The sequence below is a fragment of the Protopterus annectens genome, chromosome 2.part2 (assembly GCF_019279795.1).
Source record: "Protopterus annectens isolate FY-2018-M chromosome 2.part2, PAN1.0, whole genome shotgun sequence".
Lineage (NCBI taxonomy): Eukaryota > Metazoa > Chordata > Ceratodontiformes > Protopteridae > Protopterus > Protopterus annectens.
Genome location: NC_056730.1, coordinates 762,419,500 through 762,441,397, shown reverse-complemented (window position 1 = coordinate 762,441,397; position 21,898 = coordinate 762,419,500).

Sequence of the window (21,898 nt, the reverse complement as noted above, 5' to 3'; positions counted from 1 at the left end):
AATCCTATTTTCTTGTTCTGTCAGCGTTTTTTCATTAGTTTCAATGTTCTCTCTCACTGCTTTTCCTCTGCCTCAGTATTACTTATCATACAGCCCGCCTACCCATCTTCTAATAATTCCATTTACTCTTTTTGCTTTTTTTTATTTTTACCAGACATTTTTGTCCAAACAACTGCTTTCAGCTATGAAAAAGAATCTTGATATATAATAATCTATCAAAGCATTAAAGCATGTACTGTCAAGTATATAATTCATACCTTTAAAACATGCACTGTATTGTTATGCATATAACTGTAATGATAAGCAGTGTTAATATCTCTGTCTAGTATAATATGTTGTAGAGATCTATTATTATCTAATTGTTTAATGTGTGTATCATTTATTTTGATCTCTCGGATATTTCCAAAATAAATCTGAGTTGTAGTTTTTTTCCCTTTTTGTCCCCTGAATTTTCTTTTTTCTTTTCTTTTTTTTACAAGCCCAGATGGACTATTTCAGTAATCAAAACAAAATAAATAAATGTCTGAATCTTGGAGTACTGGCCTCTGGCATATTCCAGTGGCACATGGGTAATACCATAGGAGTGTAACAGATTAGTCACATATTAGGAGAACTCTTGGCAACCATTTGTAGAAATGCAGATGAGTACATCCATTTCCCAAACTCACCATGGGAGAGACAGACTGCAATGAAATGGTTCTTTGCTATAGACAATTTTCCCCATGCCTTTTGAGCAATTGATTGCACCCATATACCAATAAAACCCAATGTGGTTTAGGTCTAGAAATGAATTACAGCCAAAATGTATGTTTCTTGCTCGATTGTCAGGTACTGTGCTCGGCAGATGGTGCCATCATTAACCTTCACATCCTGGTAGTGCTCAACATGGTGTCTTATGGCCAGAAAGTGCCCTACAAGCAATGCTCATGGATGTTCACATCCCTGAGGGGGTTACTACTTGGTAGGTATAACAGTATGGGAATCTGTATGTGTATCATACGATGGTGCATATGTAAATACAGGTTCTTTTCCACACTAACAAGTCACTGCAATTATCCACTGGAGTCCTGACTTGTAACAATATTCAAAGCCTCATCCATGCCTGCTGAGGATGAATTTAAGGAAGCATATATAATGACATATCCTACCACTGACTGAGTGTGTGGTATGCTGAATGCCAGATTCAGGTGTCTGGATGCATCCAGAGATGCACTGCAGTATGGACAGAAAAGCACTGTGCAGTTGGTCCCCTTGTGTGCCATGCCATATAATATGATAATATCCAAGCATGGGGTATATGCCAATTTTAGGTGTAGGTGATCTACCTCAAGAAATCTTAGACATCTGAAGAAGACCAAGCACAGGCTGCAGATGATGCTCAGGAGGACACAGGTGAGTTAACAACAAGGTATGGCTGATAAAGGGTGCAGTTGTATATGCAGGCTCAAGCAACTGAGCAATATTTGACACAAAACTCTGAGTCCTGACACATTATATGTACAGCTATGCAAAGAGTATCCATATATGTATGCAAAGTTATCCAACTCCTGACAGGTGCACAAATATATGTGACCTGTACAAGGAGAACATCATGTACACACATATTGTTAAGACTGCATGGTAGGATGAATCATACCCACACCATTCAGGTACACACAGCAGCAACTTTTGATGTTCTCAACAGTGCAGCAGGTTATCAATGACATCATATTCATCATTTTAGAAGGTGTATAAGGACTACTGCAGACATACTAAATGTGTGTGAGCCACATTCACTATAGGACAGTTCTTTGACAGTGTCAGTGGGAAGGCATGAAATAGATACATGTCAAGTATTTAATCCAGGAACAAGTAGGTCATAATATCCGTGTACTCCTCCCTTATCAGACCCATTATCGAGTACAATGCCCCCATCAGCATGTACCTTGCCAAGCACATGCAGCAGTTGGAGAGACCACAGAGATTCCTCACCAGGAAAATCCAGGGTCTCAAACACCTATCCTATATAGACAGGCTAAAAGCCCTGTCCCTCTACTCAGTCTCATGCAGACTGCTCAGAGGTGACCTGTGTCTGGCATACAAGGCAATTTCAGACCCAGCCTTGATGGAGTTGCTGCATATACATAAGACAAACTCCACTCACACAACCCATATGCAAGGCCTTAACCTGGTCTCTGACATTGATAGAACTTGTTGGTGGGATAGATTTGTGTCCCAAAGACTCCCCCATCTGTGGAATAGACTCCCTCTCCATGTCAAGCAGAGTACCTCTCTAGACCTCTTTAAGAGGAACCTGGACAACTGGATGGGAAACAGAAAATTTACCCATGGGATCCCACCTGTGTCCCTGGTGGATAGGGGAAACAGGTGCCAACTTTGAAGGAACATGGGCAAAATTCTTGGCTAGGAATATAAGGGCCTCTGGGCCAATAGCCTAGTATCATCCTATGAACCTGTGTGTGTGTGTGTGTGTGTGTGTGTGTGTGTGTGTGTGTGTAGTTTGTACTAAGATTTGCTGCCAATAACTGTAGAGGGTCTAGTATATAAAGACCTTTTATTGTGAAAAATAAGAAGGTGCACCTTTTTCTGAGCCTCTGCTAAGATTTTTCAAGGCCAGTGCTATAATTTTTATTGATGTGTGCGTGTGTGTGTGTGTGTGTGTGTGTGTGTGTGTGTGTGTGTGTGTGTGTGTGTGTGTGTGTGTGTGTGTTGGGGGGGTAGAGTGGGCAAATTTGAATAGCCTTGCTAAGAATGCATAATATAAATCTGATAAGAGCATGTCACGTGTAGTAAGGAAGGTCACCTTGAATGTATACCGCGTGTGTGCCAACACTGCAGTACTGCAATTCAGACACCTCACTGGGGCAATATCCTACATTTGCAAACAGCAGGCAATGTATGTGTCATATTTATATGTGCATATATTAAATGGCATGTCATAGTGCTCAAACCCCATAGCCTAGGATGCTGCATATGTCAGTAGCATTGGATATGGGCACATATTAAGCATGTCTGTGGTACATGTTTAAACAGAGGCTGTGTTCTACACACTTGTGGTATGTTTTTGTCAGGAATAAAATAAAAGCAAGGATTATGCTGATGAGTGCATGGCAGGCAGGAGAAGAAATATGCATTTTGAAGTATGTATTCTAAAATGATGGCTATGTAAATGATTTAAGGAAAATAAGTCAGTAGCTTGACATATATAAGCATGCCACAGAATGACTATGCAGGTGTGTCTTACCATGCATGTCTGTACATTTTCTTTCTGGCAAGCAATAATAGGATGTGTCATATTTATATTTCCAGTGGTATAGCTTAACATCATGCTTGTTTGTATGACTTGTATAGTGAATGCTATTAATGTGCACTGTGACCCATGTCAAAAAGGTAATCATTGCTGCCGTTGCAGGTGTTGACATTGCAGCTGTTATACAGATTGGATATTGCAGCAGTTTGCATCAACATAACAGCACATTGTAAAAGTTAAATTCCAATTGCATCAACCCAGAACATGAACAGTGTGTTAGATTTGACACAACAGTCATCATCACTAAAGGTCATGAGACACAGCATGATAACACTACTGTAAATGAGATTTATCACATTAACAGTTCATGCCAAGTCCTTAGGCATCCCTGCTACATGAGGAAAGCTTAGCCCCAGGATGTTGCACTGAGCCTCTGTCAAGTATGTTTTTCCTGGGATGTGACAGAGTAGTATGGTCAATACTGGCACTTGCTGTGCTCTGTGTAGCATCAGCCTGTGTGGGAGCATAGTGTCCAGTAACTGCCACACATACACTTTGCAGCCCAGGCACTAGAGACGACCGAGTGCTATGGGAAAGGTGTCTCTGGGAGGCTAACTTTACTTCAAATTTGGCTTTGTAGGACTTCATTTTTCTACCACATTGTTTGTTTATATTCATGAGAGTGCATTTATTCTGCTGGTTGATATGAGTCCTAATTTTTGCCATAATTTTCTTTCTTCTGTCATGGAGCCTGTTGATGCAGTGATTCCACTAGGGTGACTTATTTTTTGGGTTAGTTTTGTACATATTCCTGGTGGATATAGCTGCCTCTATGCAGCTATTAACATACTTTATAGGGTTTCTGTCAACAGTTCCTTGTAGGTAGCAGTGTTCTTGTGATTTATGGGGATTTGAAATTTTGCCAGTTTAGCACTTAATGGTAGGAAGTTAGCCTTAGAATATTTCCTGAGCATTCCAGGGTTAGCTGGGGTTCAGGGTTTTATTTTTACTTCAAAGGTGACTGTTTCATAGTCTGATCTTACCAGACAGGACATTACAATAGAGGATGTACAGCACTCTCCCATATTAATGAGGAACAAATCCAGCATATTTGCACTTCTGGACACCATATTGAAAATCTGGTCCAAGAAATAAGTGTTTATAAATCCAGGAATCTCTATGCCTGCACAGTGTGGTGTTCTTTAGGATTCCCAGTTAACTATGAGGTAATTAAAGTTGTCCTAAAATATAGTATTGGGTTGGATGGTGCGTGTTTCCAGTGACCTTAAATACATGTTATAGGTTTCCTCAGTTATACAGGGGAGTCTATATCCTTCAAGGAAGTAGTATGGGAATTTGCCCATGGCAGTTTGAACATAGAGAAGCTCAGGTGCATCATCCTGTGTGACCAGTCTTGTAAGTACATTTACTTTTGATGTAGATCTTGACACCTCCACCTTTAGTCCCTGTCTGTGTTTGGCTAAAGGTGTGCAAGGCATTATAGCCTTGCACTGCTGGTGGTATATCCATGGCTTTAAAACCTTATTTCAGTAACCACACATACATCAGCATTCTGTAGGGTGAGGAGAGATTGTAGGGAGTGGATCATCTTGTTTACACTCCTAGCATTGAACAGTAACACCTTTAGATTTTGGCATTACCTAGAAAAGCAACTATGGGAGAGGACTATGTTTTAGCTATTATTCAAAACCTAGAGGGGAGAGGATCAGACCATCCCTGGGAAAGCAGCATGGTCTTCTTACCATCTCCTTCTATGCTGAAAAATATTGCACACTCTTAGAATGACAGCAGAAACTAAGCCAATTATTAAAGTTAGTCATCTTCTGTTTATTTTATTTTGTTTGTGTTGTTCCAATCAGACAGTTAGGAATTAATACCCTCTGCTCCTTCTCTTGCCAGGACTGAAATATAAGCAAAAATTCCAAGCTGACACCTAAGAAACAGTTATCAAGATTTCTGGTGATTAGCAGTCTCCAGGAGATAATGCCCCCTTGCATCTTCTCTCAACAACAGCAAAACAGAAGAGCTAATCCCAAGATGACTACTGAGAGGCAGAATGTGGTCTCTCCTATAATTGGCGGTCTTGTACTAGAAGATTTTAAGTGTAAGATGGAAACATGGGTTAATGTCCTAAGAGTTTCAGTATGTGCTAAAGAATTATATATGAAAGAGGGGGTAACTCAAGCTTTAGCAATCTAAGGGGAAAGCCACTAACTGTAAAAGAGCAAGATAGATTGGAAGTGGGTGGGCACTTGGTATTCTGTTTCTATAGAATACAATGAGATTGCCAATAATTTTAAATAGCTGAAGAGAAGTGACTTCGCAAAGTGATGATGTGGTGCTTACTGACAAAAGGTAATGAAAGAGGAGAGAGAAGGAAATATGTGGTTAAATTGACATAAGGTGTGGGCAACTAGAGAGACAATTGAGTTTAAAAGCGCAACATCACCAGAGCAGGAGGGAGGGGAAAACTATATTTCTGTGTGATTCTGTGTGAACCTCTTACCTGGTTTAAATATGCAATTGAAAGCAGAATACAATTAAAATTAAGTGCAAAGAAAATACACAGGAATATACAAAATAAAAGAAGGCAATGAAGCAGTATAAATTACATAGAAGAAGGCAATTACGTAGCATAAATTACAAGAAAGCGAAAACAAACATATTTCTCTCACAACAGTCTATGTCAGAGTCTGAATGATTTTTTTTCTGTAAAGCCTTGATGTGTTTTATTTTACCTCTTAAATACAAGGCTTAGTAACTAGCTCCACCCTCAGTTCACAGGTAATTAACATTAATTGACCTGTTCTAATTTCTGTGTGACTCACAAAAAACCCAGCTCTTATCATTTTCCTATTTTACATACACTATTGAAAATTGAATATAATTAAAACATGATGTAAAGAAAATGCATCTCAATATACAAAATAGAAGAAGGCAATGAAGCAAAACAAATTAGAAGAAAGCAAAAACAAACTTTTCCTTCACAGCTTTCTGTGGCAGAGTCTGAATGAGTTTTTCCAGTAAAGCCTTAAAATGTTTTATCTTTCTTCCTGTGTGTAGTTGTTCCATTTTGATTCACTTTGTCTGACATTTTTAGTTTCTACAAATACTTTGTTTTTCTAATACACTGACTGAAATGGATCTCATTATTTTTGAGTCAGTGTATGATTAGAGTGCAATAAATTAATATTGTCTCAGTCTGACGTTTAAGATGGCTCTTCTCAGCACCTGTAATGTACCTAGAATTGCCTCTTAAAGAAGTTCATACAGGGTTATGAACAATGGTGTCATATTTAAGTACTCTTAATTTTCTCTTTCATTAGCCCTGTTGCTCTTTCTGCTAATGAAACTATGTAGGTGTCTTAATCCCACATCATCCCACCGTCTGCTTGCAAATCCTGATTATGACGCTGTGTCTCTAAGTACATACAGTACTATAACTGCTAAGTGTAGCTATTGCAGTGAATAATGGCATTTTCCTTCTCTTTTTTACTACCATAACTGGTTTTCTTGAATTTACTTTCTTAATTGTTGGTATGGGATGATTACATGTTTTCAGATCTTCTCCATTTTCAGTAAAACTTTGTTTTCAAAGTTTCTTCGTTACTTCTGTATTGCACTGTCTGCACAATCCACAGTGCAACAGTCTTGCCACATTGTTCATCTTTTCAGTATGCAGACCCTCAGCCATGAGAATACTGCAACCAGCAATGAGATGTGCAACTGTTTCTAGTTCTGTATTACAGAACCTGCATTTGTCTGTATCTCCCACTTTTTCTACATTGTAAACCAACATCATACTTAGTCTACTATCCTGATCCATCGTTTTTGGTCTTTTATATTTCGTTGTAAATTCATGTGCCCTCAATCACTCATGTATTAAATCTTTATCAACTTGGTGTCCTTCCAGGAGTTCACTAAACTTGCCACTATAATTGTAAATTTTCCAATTTGCTTTCCTTTGCTTCTGGTTGTATTCTTTATATTCCTTATTTTTCTTCTTCTTCTTCCTTTTTTTGTATCACTTTCTGGTGTATTCTTATCTACTTTGAATTCAAATTCCATCCTCACTCTTCTCTGAAATGGTTCTGATATACTATGCAAGGATGTCATCTTACACTTGTTTTTATGTGTGTGTGTGTGTGTGTGTGTGTATGTATGTGTGTGTGTGTGTGTGTGTGTGTGTGTGTGTGTGCACGTGTGGTTTAATGCCTTCATTATGTTTAGATCAGATGGTGCCATCCAATATGTGTACAGTCCCATGACTGCAGACATACACATGTCATCAATTTTGATGAGGCCCATACTTCTTTCAGACCAAGGGCTATATAATTTTTCTACCCACTGTTTTGTTTTGCTTTCTTGTCCAACTGATTGAATGCTTTATGGGGCCAGTCCATCACACTAAAGCTGTAGGTTACAACAAGAAGAGCAAATTAATGTATAGCTTATACTTTATTTGCAGATGTTCTCATTTGTTCTTATTTTATTGCCAATTCTTTATCAGTTCCATTATATTTATATAACCACCCCACCCCTTTCATGTTCTTTTGTAAAACATGTCTATCCCAGACTGCTATTTTCTTGGTGATGTAGCTTTCCTGATATAAATGTGACTTTTGCACATTTAAAAAGATCAAACATAATTCCTATAAACAATGCAAATAAAAACAAATGCTGTCAGAATTAAGCTGTGTCAGTAGTACAAAATAAATCCAAAACCAAAATTCCACCAAGAGTTAGCAGACACAGCAAAGTAGATACAATAAGATCATTCCTATAACGTTTTAACAATTTGTAGCTTTGCTTTCAGATGCTGATGAGCTACACAATTTTAAATCTGAAAAATAGTTTGAATGTCTTTGAATTACTTTGGTTTCTGGAAGTTATACTGTAACCAGTCTGTGTTCTGTGCAGAAAATAGCTTAATGAGTTAAGAACAAGACAAAAATGGCACTAGTGACAAATAATCACCATGGAATATCCCCCTTGGATTTTTAGCCCTGAGATAATAATTTGTTCTTTATCATGACTTACTTGTAAAATGGCTTTCCTCTGTTTCATAGTCATGGTTATATAACTGATCAATGTAGGGTTTATCTTATCCATCTGTAAGCATTCCATAGTCCATGACCCTGGGATGCTGTCAAATTCTTTTCCATAATTTCTATATGCCATTATTACAGCACTCCATTATGGCTTGTTCCATATGATTTTCTTTTCTTACCTTTTTGTTCTATTGCCATGATTTAGCAATTCTCTCAGAGACTATACACATTGTCTACATCAATTCCAAAGTATAATCTACATGCACTGCATGCAGCACCATGATTACACTAAAAAATCGTCAAATTACAACCTGGTTCAGCACTGCTATAGCTTGAGACCCAACATTTAACAATGTTTAGAGCGGTGTCTAACAATTATTAAGCACCCCCTACATGCTGTTAGGGTCAGACCTGCACTAAAAGCAGGCAGTGCTGAACGATAAACACCAGCAGGTAGAAATGGCTTCATTTTGACTTCTGTTTCTACCTGCAGTCTGTTAAACATTTTGAGATAAACAGCTTCCCTTACACAGGGAATACATATGGATGTCAAGTCCTTCCCCCACTGCTTTAGTCTCTTTAAACTCTTTAAAGCCAACACAACACATCACATCTTATTTTTGTTACATATTGCTTTTGAATAATTTGTAGTACATGGAGAAAATAAATTGTAAATACATATTATGTGCTCTAGACATGAATGACAAGATTTACCTCGAGAGCAAATTTCTTGCCATGCATGTTGAGATTGCATAATAAATAAGTTACAATGCATGATCCTATCATAATCCTCTATACTGATGGAAGGCAAGTAATTGGTCAATAGTTCTTAGGATGGCTTATTGGCTTGGACTTAAGGCAGGAGGAATATGTTTGTTCCTTGTCATTAACCACCTTAGTTTCTTTTCCTGATATGAGTATAATTTTTACTCAGGGCTAAATCTTTATGCAAACATGTTAATCCCTTTAGCTAGAAGTTAGGTACCTACATCTAGATTACTGGTTTTCCAGTTATGAGGTTTTATTTTTTTTTAGTTTTGTCTCCCTTTCTCTAATTGCTACTTCCTCACAATTTATAGCCTCTGTATTAGAGCTTCTGACTGTTTTTTTAACTCTTCTGCCCATTTATCAGCTTTTTTATGTTCAACAATACTCCAAAATGCACTGGTTTCATCTTTTTTAGCTAGTATAATAATGCCTACACTTTGTTTCCAAGTTTTCTGTCAAACCTTTACAGGTCTTCAATTAGTTGTTTTGTACTTTTCCTTTTTATTTGTCTGTATACTTTCTATTTTTCCTACTTGCGCTGATATTTTTAATTTATTATTTGAGAAAATGTATAACTTTTCACCTGTTTTGATGTAGTGTGCTGCTCTTACCACATCTATCTTTCTAAGAACCTTTGATGATCTATTCCCTTTTCTATAGTCTTCTAATAGCGATACTTTTTGTCTTAACTGATTTATAGTTTTCTCTGTTTGATGGCTGCATTCCACTTGCTCCTTTCCTCTCCTTTGCTACTCCATGTTTTTGAGGTATAATACTGTTATTGGTTTAACTCCACAGTAGTATACTCTGTTTATGTCTCTGTTATATCACATGAATCCATCTTAATATTCCCAGTTATTGTGTTTATCTGTTTAATCAGTCTACTACCACATTGGGTTTATCCTGCTCTTTCCCTTGCTGCGCAATTCTAACTGAACTTTCATGTTAGTGTCCTGCAGAAGGTTCCAGAATTTCAGTCAATGGCAAAGCATCTATCAGACTGCTCGTCTGAGGCTGTTGCATCATCTCCTGGAGATGATATTGTAATATTGTCTGTTTTGGAGTCTTCACACTAAACATTTTACTTGTCAGGTGGCCTATTATTTCCATTTCTGTTTGTTACTTTTCTACCTCATTGCATGTTTTACTTTTTAACTCACTCCCTTTTTGTTTTCTTATCCTACCCCTTCTAAAATTTAGTATCTCTCTGGATATCTTTCTGTGTATATACTTTTAAATATTTTTGGAGCTGCAGTCATTAGTGCGGTTTTCTTTTCAGCCTAAATATTATACCATAAAATGTAACATTTGATTTTCCCAAGTCGTTGTTTCCCTTCTCTTCTGTGGTAGTCTCAGATAAGGTTTATATTAGAAGTACAGAGGTGGGATTTGGAGTCAGCTGATCAGCCAACAAACTACTGGTCCAAACCCACAAAGCTAATAATGCTGCTGGTGAATCCCTGTTTGCCAAGAAAAGTAACAAACAGAAATGGAAATGATAGGCCAACTGAGAAGTAAAATGTTTAGTGTGAAGACTCCAAAACAGACAATATTACAATATCATCTACAGGAGATGATGCAACAGCCTCACGTCTAACAATGGTACCACTATCTCCCCAGATCAACACACACCAAGCTCCTAGGGGTTATCATAGACAACAATCTTAAATATGAGCTACAGGTCAAAAAAACCATACAGACCATCAATAAGAAGCTTGGATCACTGTGCAGAAACAAAACATTGTAACCCCATGGGCTAGGATTGCAATCGCCCAGTCACACCTACTCTATACTCTTTTATATGCCTCACCAGTACTCTCAAACCTCAACAAATCCAAACTAGGTAAGCTCTCTCATAGCTACAGCCATATTGCCAGATTCGCCACTGGCTCCACTTATAGTACCCACCATTGCTAGAACCTGAAACAACTAGAGTGGCTAGAACTGCCCAGCTTAATTAATTTAATCAACTCTTGATAGCATACAAAATTTTGTACCACCCTGAGGATACCCCCTCACTTGTAAATATCATTAAACCATATAACAACTTAAGATCCCTACGATCAGCCAACAAACTACTGGTCCAAACCCACAAAGCTAATAATGCTGCTGGTGAATCCCTGTTTGCCAACTTTGTTGGCAAAACCTGGAATTCATTGCCAAGTTATATAACCCAACAATCAACCATAAGTCTCTTCAAAAAAAAAAAAACTCAAACGGTATCTCAAAGAGAACTGGCTTTGCCCAGGTACTAACCCTGATTAAGTTATAAACTGAAAACATAATCTCTATATATTGCAACATGTAACCACTTCACCAAGCAATGCAACCAGTTTTATGTCTCTTGCATTTTAAATGCGTCTGACCAAGTGAATTGTGAATCCCAGTTAAGGAACACCACTAACTATTGTACATAATCACTTGTTTTATGCTTTCTAATGTTATCTATGTAAGTTTGTCGATTTGGAGCTTTTCTCCCCAGGCCTCTGCTGAAAATGGACATATATCTAGTCAGACTATTCCAGAAAACAAATGTAAAATAAATAAATAAAATAAATATATAAATAGTCTCCTGGCTTTGTTTAGCACCTCAGCAATCACATATTTTATTGGATAACTTAATTTTTCTTTATCTAAGTATTGTTTTGATATAATTTCTCCTGGAAAAATGCCACTCTTATCTTCAGCTTGCCATATCATCAAAACATTTTTCTTCTTTCAAAGTCCTATGCCCTATAACCAGTCTTCACCAATAAATAAACAGTTTCATTAGCATCTCCCAGCTCCATGCAGTTTTCTGATATTGCTCACTTCCCACCTCTATACTTCTGATATAAACGTTATGATAGCCAGATATAATCATCTCTTAACCTGCTTTACACACCACATCTTAACTGCAGTCAGAGTCATATTTTGGTCAAGTGGGGTCCTAGCTAAGATAATAGATCAGCCCCCCCCCACAGCACCCCCCCAGTAGTACCCTCCACCCATTCCAGTGTCCCATTACTTGGCTATTTCTCCCCAGTTATCATAAACACTGCTCAAACCTGTCAGTCTACATACTATTTTCTTCTTTGCATCTACAATGATTAGAGATATTTAAAACTTTTTCTTTCAGATTTTATAGCACAAACCATTTACTAACTAAAACAGTGCAACCTCACAATGAAAACAGACTTGGCAGAAACAGTTAGCTTCTCTGCCCTTGAAATTCACATTAATTGAAATGGCTCTGAAACCCACTTTCAAAGAAAATGTATCTGGTCAGTGGTGGCTTAAGTTTATCTTTGGTCTGTTTTCAAATCGTAGGCCCATTGCACACATTTTTGAACCATGCATATATGCATATGTTCTTTGATGCACCATCCTAATTATATTAAATTATATTCCTTGTGTAATACAGCATCACTTGTTAGAGTGTGTTTTAAATTTGTAGGTTTCAGCATTTTCCAGTAAGCAATGAAACAAGATGTATGAACCAGTAAGGACAAAACTACATATTACAGAACATTTCAACCACAAAAGACCACTCAAACTGTTGTCATTACAATCCATCAATATCAGTCAATATATACAATCTCTGCTGAAGTAAAAGCCATCTGAATAATTCCACATTAAGCAGATTGAAAGCTAATTATAAGGTTGCTGCCATCAAGCAACTTTACATTTCATTGTTTCATGTACAAATTCAGTATCTGTTGCCCATGAAGAAAAACTGCCCGTGTTACATTTAAATAAAAAAATTGGTAAGCTGGTAATATTGCAGTAGGGAACGTCTGTAAAACCAATAACAAGTTTATAGTTAACAGGCATCTCATCCAAAGAAGAGACAGCCCCCCCCCTTAAAAGAGGCACTGCAATATCAGCAGTCCATGTACATGATGTGGGAGTAGAGCCCACAGTCTTTGCACCAAAAACAAGTATGCTACCTGTTGTGCTACTAACACTGCTTTTAATGCTTATAACGCAAACACTGAAGATGGCTATTTGCTAAACAAAACAGTTACACATTGAAAACAGACTTAGCATGAGCAACAATAACCTTGTCTTTCCTTGAAACTTAATATTCCTTGAAAAGCACAGAAACTCAACAGTCTTTGAAAATGTACAGAAGCTCAAAAGCCCTTGAAAATGCACAGAAATTCAACATTGTTTAATAACACAATGGAACTAAACATTGTAAATGAACAGAAATTCAACATTCCTTGAAAAGACACTGAAACTCGACAGTTCTTGAAATGCACTTATTGACAGTTTGGCAGATAGAGGATTCAGGATCTATGGTCCTGCATTGGAGGTACAGGGTTTGAGCCTGAATGAATTAATGAATTAACCAACCTACCATCTCTAACTGGGGCATTTCCCATACACACGTGACCCATTCTCTGCATTTGTCTGGAATAGCAATATTAAAACTTCAAATTCTTGCTTGTTTCTTAAAAATTGTGTGCTCCATTTCAGTATAAATGTGCATGTGTCATAGTAAAGATGCATGTACAGATGCTACTAAGAATGAACTTTGATTGAGTCCTTAAAGAAGAAATGTTTTGTACCATACTCCTGGCCAGTGGGCCTCTCTTCCCAGTTAGTTGGCACCCCAAGCCAGTGGGCCCTGGGTGACTGCCTAGGTTGCCTAATGCAAAATCTGGCTCTGACTACAATATTAACACTTTTGGCCCAACCTAGTTCCTCCGCTCACCTCCATTTCTTTGAATTTCTACGCACTAATCATGTGATCTGTTATCTGTCAAACCCACTAATAAACCTCTTCAAATGTTCGATGTTCAACATCTGCTATTGCATAAATATCTTTTACACTGTAATAGCTGCCTCTTTTTTCATATGAATATAATCTGATAATCAAATACATGTGTAATTTTAAGGCATATTATTTAATGTCTGTTCATGTATATTCATACATATACATACATGTACATTCATACATACATATACATATTATTTAATGTCTGTTCATGCATATTCATACCTCTCAACCTCTTAATGCAAAAAAGTCTGGACAAAGTCATAAATAAAAGTGGCACAAAGGCCCAAAACTAGGGACAATTTTTAAATATTGCTCTTACAAACTTATAAAGTTGATAGAATAACAGGTTGTGCATTAGCATTAATTTTCTGAAGGGTATGAAGTCTGAAACTCAAATCTCTGCCATTATTTTCCAACTTCAGTTTTTAATGATTTCCAACTAATTTGCCAGAAAACCACAAGTTTATGAAAAATGGACCAAGAATATGAGGCAAAAATCTGGAACATTCTGGCAAAATCTGTAGAGTTGAGAGAAATGTGTATATTACTGAATGTTTTTTTAAATGTTTGCAGTATGTTGGAACTTTTCTCCCTGGGGCCACACTGAAAAGTTCTTTTTTTATTAAACCCAGTCAGACAAACATGATAAACACAAGCAAAATAAAAAAAAATAAATCTATAATTCATTCAGTTAAAGAGCTTTAATTTTATTTGTAGCATTTAGTAGCATCTCCAAACAATTAAACAGACCCAACAGAACTTGATTCCTTTTACAGGGCCAATGAGTACCTTACAGACCCAGCAAAAAAAAAAAGCTCTAGCCCATTTGCTTCTAATCTTCTTATATGCCAGAGCTATTGGTAGCACTAGTGCATCTAGTGCTCAGTGCAGTGCTTCATGTAGCTCCACCTCCTCAGAACTACTATGTGTGAAGAGCAAAAAAAAGGCACTTCACTATAATAAGCTGATCTCTGCACTGTGTAGTGATCAACTTATTACAGTCAAGTCCACCCCCCCAGTTCTTCCACTGAAGGGTAAAAATAAATAAATAAACAGCGTTTCACTGTATTAAGGTGAGCGTTGCATTGTAGCAAGTGGCTTATTACAGTCCGAGTCATGCTCCTGTTACTGTGTTAAGATTATCACTACATTGTAGCAACTGACTTATTGCACTCAAGGTCACACTCCCGCAGCTCTTCTACTGAAGACCCAAAAAATAAAAATAAAAAATAAAATAAAAAAGCACCGCAATCAGCTTATTACAGTCAGATCCACCCCCAGGTCCTCCATTTGAGGGAAAAAAAGCACTTTGTTGTATTAATATGATGTTCAGCTTATTACAGTCAGATCCACACTCCCCAGCTCTTCTACCAAAGAGAGATAAAAAAAGCACTTTACTGTATCAAGCTGTATGCCTATTACAGTCAGAGCCACAACTCCCACAACTCTTCCACTGAAGAACAAAAAAGGCATTTTACATAGATGAAGCTCTGAAATGCCATTCTGTGCCAGGTTTTAGAAATGCTGGCACAGAAATAATGCAGGAACTGCTCTTCCTGATCTCACCACTTAATACTCTGTGTCCTGTGCAACTGCCCCCTTCTCTCCACCCTACACTACTGCTACATGCTGTACCTATCCTTACAAATCTAAGCTGTACTCTAAAATCCAAACTAGCCTCCTGTTACATTCAAGCTACATTTCCAACCAGCACTGCACATGGAGCCCACCATTGTCAGTCATTAAAACAGCAAAACTAGGTAGAGTTTTTAACAACTCCCTAACATTTCTCAGCTAGTTATGGAATATAAACTGATATATTATTCTGAAAAAATGCCCTGCGTTAATAAATATACTATTGCCATATGACCCTACAAGAGACCTGGATTCTGGCAATAAATTTGTACTAAACAATACTAAAGCAGATGATTTGTCAGGGGGCTCACTACACTTCTCTTACATCTTCAGACTCTAGAACACCATCCCTACACAAATAAAAATAACTAACAAACTCCCAAGCTAGAAAATTCAGCTCAAACAATACCTTATCAATCGTGGGCATGCTGACATTCTTCAACAGGTTGAGACCCCCAGTGAATGCACAACCTTTTTATTATCTATTGCCAACTTTCCCCCACGTGTACTTGAATCATTACACCCTTAGCAGCTTTGGCTCCTGCACTTGAATCAATACATCCTTCTTCACCCCACCCAGTGCTGCTTCTCATCTTTCGCTTACATAAACACAACTTCTTATCCTTCTCTTTTTCTAACGGCTCCATCCACTTTTGTACCCCTCTCAAGCATTTCCTATATACCCATGTTATAAACCTTTCAGATATACCAATTTGGAACAGGCAGCCTAGAAAGAACTAATCCAATAACCTCCTTTGTCAATCAAAAACTATTACTACTGTCCTCCCTCACAGTACTAATATCTCTCCTCCCACATAATTTTATGACTGACATCTCAGCTACACTCTTCATTATATGTCTTGAACTGTCAGCTATGCTCTTCATAATATATCTTGAACTCTTTACAAATCTTTCTGTATTGATATGTAAGAATGCTAAACTACTTTACAATGTTTTCCCTTCTACAGTATAAATTATTTTACCTCTTAAAGTATTTAGAGCTACCAAAGCTACATATATTGACACGAATATTTTACAGTGCATACCAGTCTTATAACTACTTTATTTTTTTGAGAACTGTAAATGTTGTTTTTCCTCAGAACTGTCATAAATTTACTCCTTAATAAACATTAACTGTGATGGAGCTTTTTCCCCCAGCCTCTGCTTAAAATGGCTCAGCAAGGACAAATAAAACAAAGTATAAATAAACTTTCTCTGATGCACTTATTTTTAATTCCTCTAGCGTCCTTCTTGCAGTTACTAAATATCCTCTGTTTCAGTTCTGAAGTTGTTGTTTAGTAGAAACAATACATTGTCTTTTCCTTATCTTCAACAGCCGTTTTATTCTCTCTGTTATCTTATTTCTGCAGAACTTTTAAACACACTTGGTGACCCCACCACTGATTTCAGAGACCTCATTGTGAATCTTGTACCATCTATCACTGGATAAGCACTTTCCATTACAAAACTGTACTTGATCAAGTTGAATATAAGTAACTACTATTATTTGTCTGCATTGGTTGTTATGTTTTACACACTAAATCACTTAAGAATGCTGGATTTTACCACTGCATTTACAACTGTATTTTTGCACTCCTAACTTCTCACTGTGTATACTGTTTAGAATACCATTGAATTTGATAATTCTGTTTACTCTTGGCAGCTTTATTATTTAAGTGTTTTACTTCTTCCATTACAAGTCTATTTTGCGATTGAACAGCCTGAAAGTGTTAGTGTCACTATCTCATGGAATGGAGGTAGCCTGGCCAAATGTTGTGCTGTAAATCACTTAAGAAACCTAAACTTGAGCTTACTGTGATCGAGCATGAGCCATTTTACTCATTGTCTAGGAGTTGCACACGTCTGTAAAGTTGTTGCATTTGCACAAAGTTTGTTTTAGTACTGTTCTGCATAGACACAGGCACTGAGAATTGATATTTTCCATGTAAAACTACCCTTAAGAATTAGATAGTGCAGTGACAAGTACTGCCCAACAGGTTTTTGACTATATATTCCTGTTTTAACTCTAAAGTCCTGAAGCAACTTACTGCTTATTTAAAAAAGGGTAGGTAACCATGAATAAGAACTCTTCTATAATCTCTGCAGCCAACTTGTTGGATCTCGGTGTTCGGAGGCACTGCAGCAATTGCCTCAAGTTTACTGACAGCCAACTAATTCTTAAACAAACTGATAAGGTATGTGAGGGATGTATTTATACAGTTACTGGAGGCAAAGCTCTCACATACAAGCACTCATAATACCAATCAGATTGAAAGAAATGCACACACTGCACCCATTACAGATATTATAAACCAGGTACATAGACCACCATATGCTGAGGTTCTTAAAAGAAATATTTCTAAACCCCAAAAGACCTCTCATTCTCAGACACTGAACCTGCAACAAATATGCTCAGCAGTCCCAAAAATACTCTTATCAGAAAAAAACACCCACCAAAATGCATACCACTACTTCTCATGGAGCTTCAACTTCAAAGTTCAGAAGGTAAGACACTCAATATTTTTCTCTAAAGAGACTCCATTGTGAGACACATAGATGTCCAACTCACCAGGCTGAGTAAAGAGAAAGTCACAATCATTTGACTATTGGGTTCCAGGGTCTACCAGATCATGCAAACAGTCATTTCACTGGACCACAACTACCACTTTGGCTCAATCATAGTCCCTTGACTATATGAAGATTGACATGATGGAGCTCTCAAAGGTGTCCAAGGCAGGTATGAGCCTAGCATTGAGCATCATTCTACCTTCACCAATGATGATACCACAATATGAACAGAATATGATTGACTTTAATAATTGGCTTAGTTTCTGGTGTCACTGCAAAGGGGAACATTATTTGTCAGCATGGGATGATATTGTCAACAGACTCTGCTCCTTTGTCAATAATGGTCTGCACCTGTCTCCTCTAAGCTTTTGAATATTGGCTAAAATGCCACCCTCCTCTATAGTGGCATTTTTTTATGGAATGCCAAACTGACAAACTTTCTAATACATCAAAACCAACCCAAAGAAATTTTATGATGTTACTGCTCAATGTCTGGAGTCTAAACAAACAACTCCTCTCCCTCTAAGCTCTTCTCACTCTGGAAAATGCAGACATCTCTAAAGTTATTGAGATATGCTTTAAAGCCATATAAAGCACCCCGACAACACAGGGCTACAATGCTTTCCAGACAGTCAAGCTGGCTACTGCACAAGCAGGGACTAAAGGTAGAGGTGTCTCAAGCTACATAAAAAAAAACTCACCTTAAGCTGATCAAAGAGAATGACATGCTTGAACTTCTCCACATCCAAATTACCATAGGCAAATATTTTACCATATCCTTACAAGTAATACAATTCCTTCTATGACACAGGAAACCCAAAACTTAAACTATCTGGAGGCACTCACCATTCAGCCCAATGCCATATTTATGAGTGACTTTAATTCACAACCTCAAACTTGCAGGCCCAGAGATTCCTGGACTTTGAAAATAAAGAGCCTCTGGATCAGGTTGACCATACACCCACTAGTAGTGCAAACATGCTAGATCTGGTCCACACAAAGATGGGAGAATGCTGCACCCTCCCACTGTAATGTCTTCTCTGGTGAGGGTGGACTATAAAAGCCATCTTCTTTAAAATAAAAATAAATCCTGGGATCCCCGATAACCCTGCAACATGTAAAAACTATACTAAGGCAAACTTCCTATTATTAAATGACAAATAAGTAAAGTTTCAAGCCTTACCCAGACCAGAGAACACAGCTGCCTGTGCAGAATTGTTCTCAGAAACCCTAGACAGTCATGTTAATAGATGCAAAGAGACAGTTTTGCCAAAAAAGGAATAAGTTCTTAACAAACACAAAAAAAAACAAGTCAGTCTGGAAGAATCCCAGCATCAACAGGTTGTACAACAGAAGGAAGAAAGTCATTACAAAAATTAGTAAGTGCAATGCCTAACAGGATAAAAACTCTGTCATCAATCTAAACAAATGACTCAGAGGGTAACTCAAGAATACCAAAGCCAGTTTTGTGTTAAAAATATCCTCAGGCAAAGGACAACCAAAAATCTTTCTTTAGCTATGTTTGCAGTTTCAAAGGCAGTACAAAACACTGTACAGATCTATTGTAAGTTGAGTTACCTACACTGAGAGAAACGATACTACTGATCAACAAATGTAGCTCCATATTTACACCTCTGTCCACCACCAGCCACTCCTCAGGAAATCCCATTGGACATAATTTCCTCCAGTTATCACTAGAAAGCAGATCCTAAATGTATTCTGCAAGGCCAAGAACACTGCATTGATGGGCCCTAATAATATCCCAAGATGCCTCCTAAATAGTAAGAAACATGATCTGTTAGGAAGACTGCAGTCAATATTTAACCATAGCCTCCAAATAGGCTACATGCAATGTGAATGGAGAACTTCAGCAGTTATCCTTCTGACAGGAGTGGGTTTCATATGCAAATCCAAGGGAAGAATTATCATGGAAATGATTATCAATGACATAGGGAACCTTTTGACACTGGATCCAACCCAGACTGATTTCATCATGGACAGATGATGCCTACTCAGCCAAGTGGACTACATTGAGAATGTCACCTAGGTAACAGAGTAAGTCAAAATGTTGCATACCACCTACCTTGAACTGGCTAAAACATTTGATGCAATACTCAACTAGAGCATTGTGAACAATTTCAAAGAATTAGGTATAAACCCCTATGTTCATAGGTTCATAGATTAGTACTAGACTAACTGCCCTTGTGGGTCATTTTAAGCCTAGCCAATTACCCCCTGTGAGAATCAAGCCCTGTACCTTGCATCTGTAAGGTAAACACCTTAACCATTATGCCAGCCTCCCATGCACTGGATAGCCAGGTGGCTTTCAGAAAATAACCAGGAAGGTTTGGTATATGAGTTCACCTCCACAATGATGCTTGTCACTATTGGAGTCCCTCAGAGATCTGTGCTGGGTCCACTTCTTTTTAGCAACTACTTATCTGAAGTCAAGGCCTACATCAAGGGCATCTGGCTCACTAGGACTGCAGATAATTGCAAACTAGGAGCAGTCATAGAATCTCCACAGGATACTAATATTGCCCAGGAATGACTGAAACAGACAAATAACTTATGGCAAACCCATGGTTTAAAGCTCAGTGTCAAAAAATGCATAATAGTACCCTTTGGGAAGTCAGTTACATCAGAAAACTACCTCGTTGATAACACATCCCTAAGAGTCAAAGATTTAGGGACCTATGTAAACAGTAACCTTAATTTCAGCCATCATGTGCTTATGGTAGTACGGAAATCATTCTATGTTGCTCAAATTTTAATCAAGAGTATGGTATCTATGTTCGAGGAAGTCATCATTCCACAATATTCAGCCCTCATTAGTTCTATCATATAATATAGTATAGTGCTCACACTGGTGTATTTCTGGTCAGGCAAATGCAACAATGGGAACATCTATAGAGATTCCTCACAAAAATTATGGGGCATTAGCAACATGTGCTGTGCAGATTTCTTCAAAGCCCTTATCATGTACTCTGTCTCCTACAGACTTTTGAGGGGGACTCGATGCCTGGCATGCAAGGCATCCTTGTATCCTACTCTGATGGACCTTCTGCATATCTGAAAATTAAAAAGAATCAGAGCTGGCTGATCTAAGGACATAAACCTTCCATACAAGTTAAATAGGACATGCCGGAGGGACAGGCATGTGTCTCAGAGAACACTCCTTCGCTGTAACAGGCTTACCGTACATGTTAAATAAAATTCTTCTGAAACCTAATTCAGGTGTAACCTAGACCAGCGGATGTTGGATCAGAAATTTACCCCTGGTCTGGCACCTATGCCTTTCTAATGTACAGAAGCAGTCTACAAATGCTTGACCACCCAAACCCTTGCCTAAAAATACCCATTAAAATAACCATTAAAGCACCAAAACTTGTTGGATATACTTGGGATGCTAGGCTTAAAAAATGCTTTTGTGGCCATTAGTCTAGTATTCACCTATGAACCTATGTTTGTTGCTTGGCCTATCTGTTTTTTTTTTTTTTTTTTTTTTTTTTTTGTAAAGGGAGCTTGTTCATTTTATCATGCAGTGATAGTCACTGCAAGTCCTAGATCAGAGGTAGGGATGCCTTCTTATTCTCTGGATGGCATGCTACTTTTTTCTAGTCCAGGCACCAGTGTGCATAACAGGGGTGGGTACTATTTTATTCTGGAACCTGTGCACCCAGTCATTTTTTTACATGTTTGGACCTACTTTTATTTATTTAGTTATTTATTTATTAACATTTATTGACCGGGAAAATCCACTAGGTCAGAAACCCATTTTCAGTGGAGGCCCGGGAGAAAAGCTCTTACAGTAGTACAGATTTTACAATGATAATATTT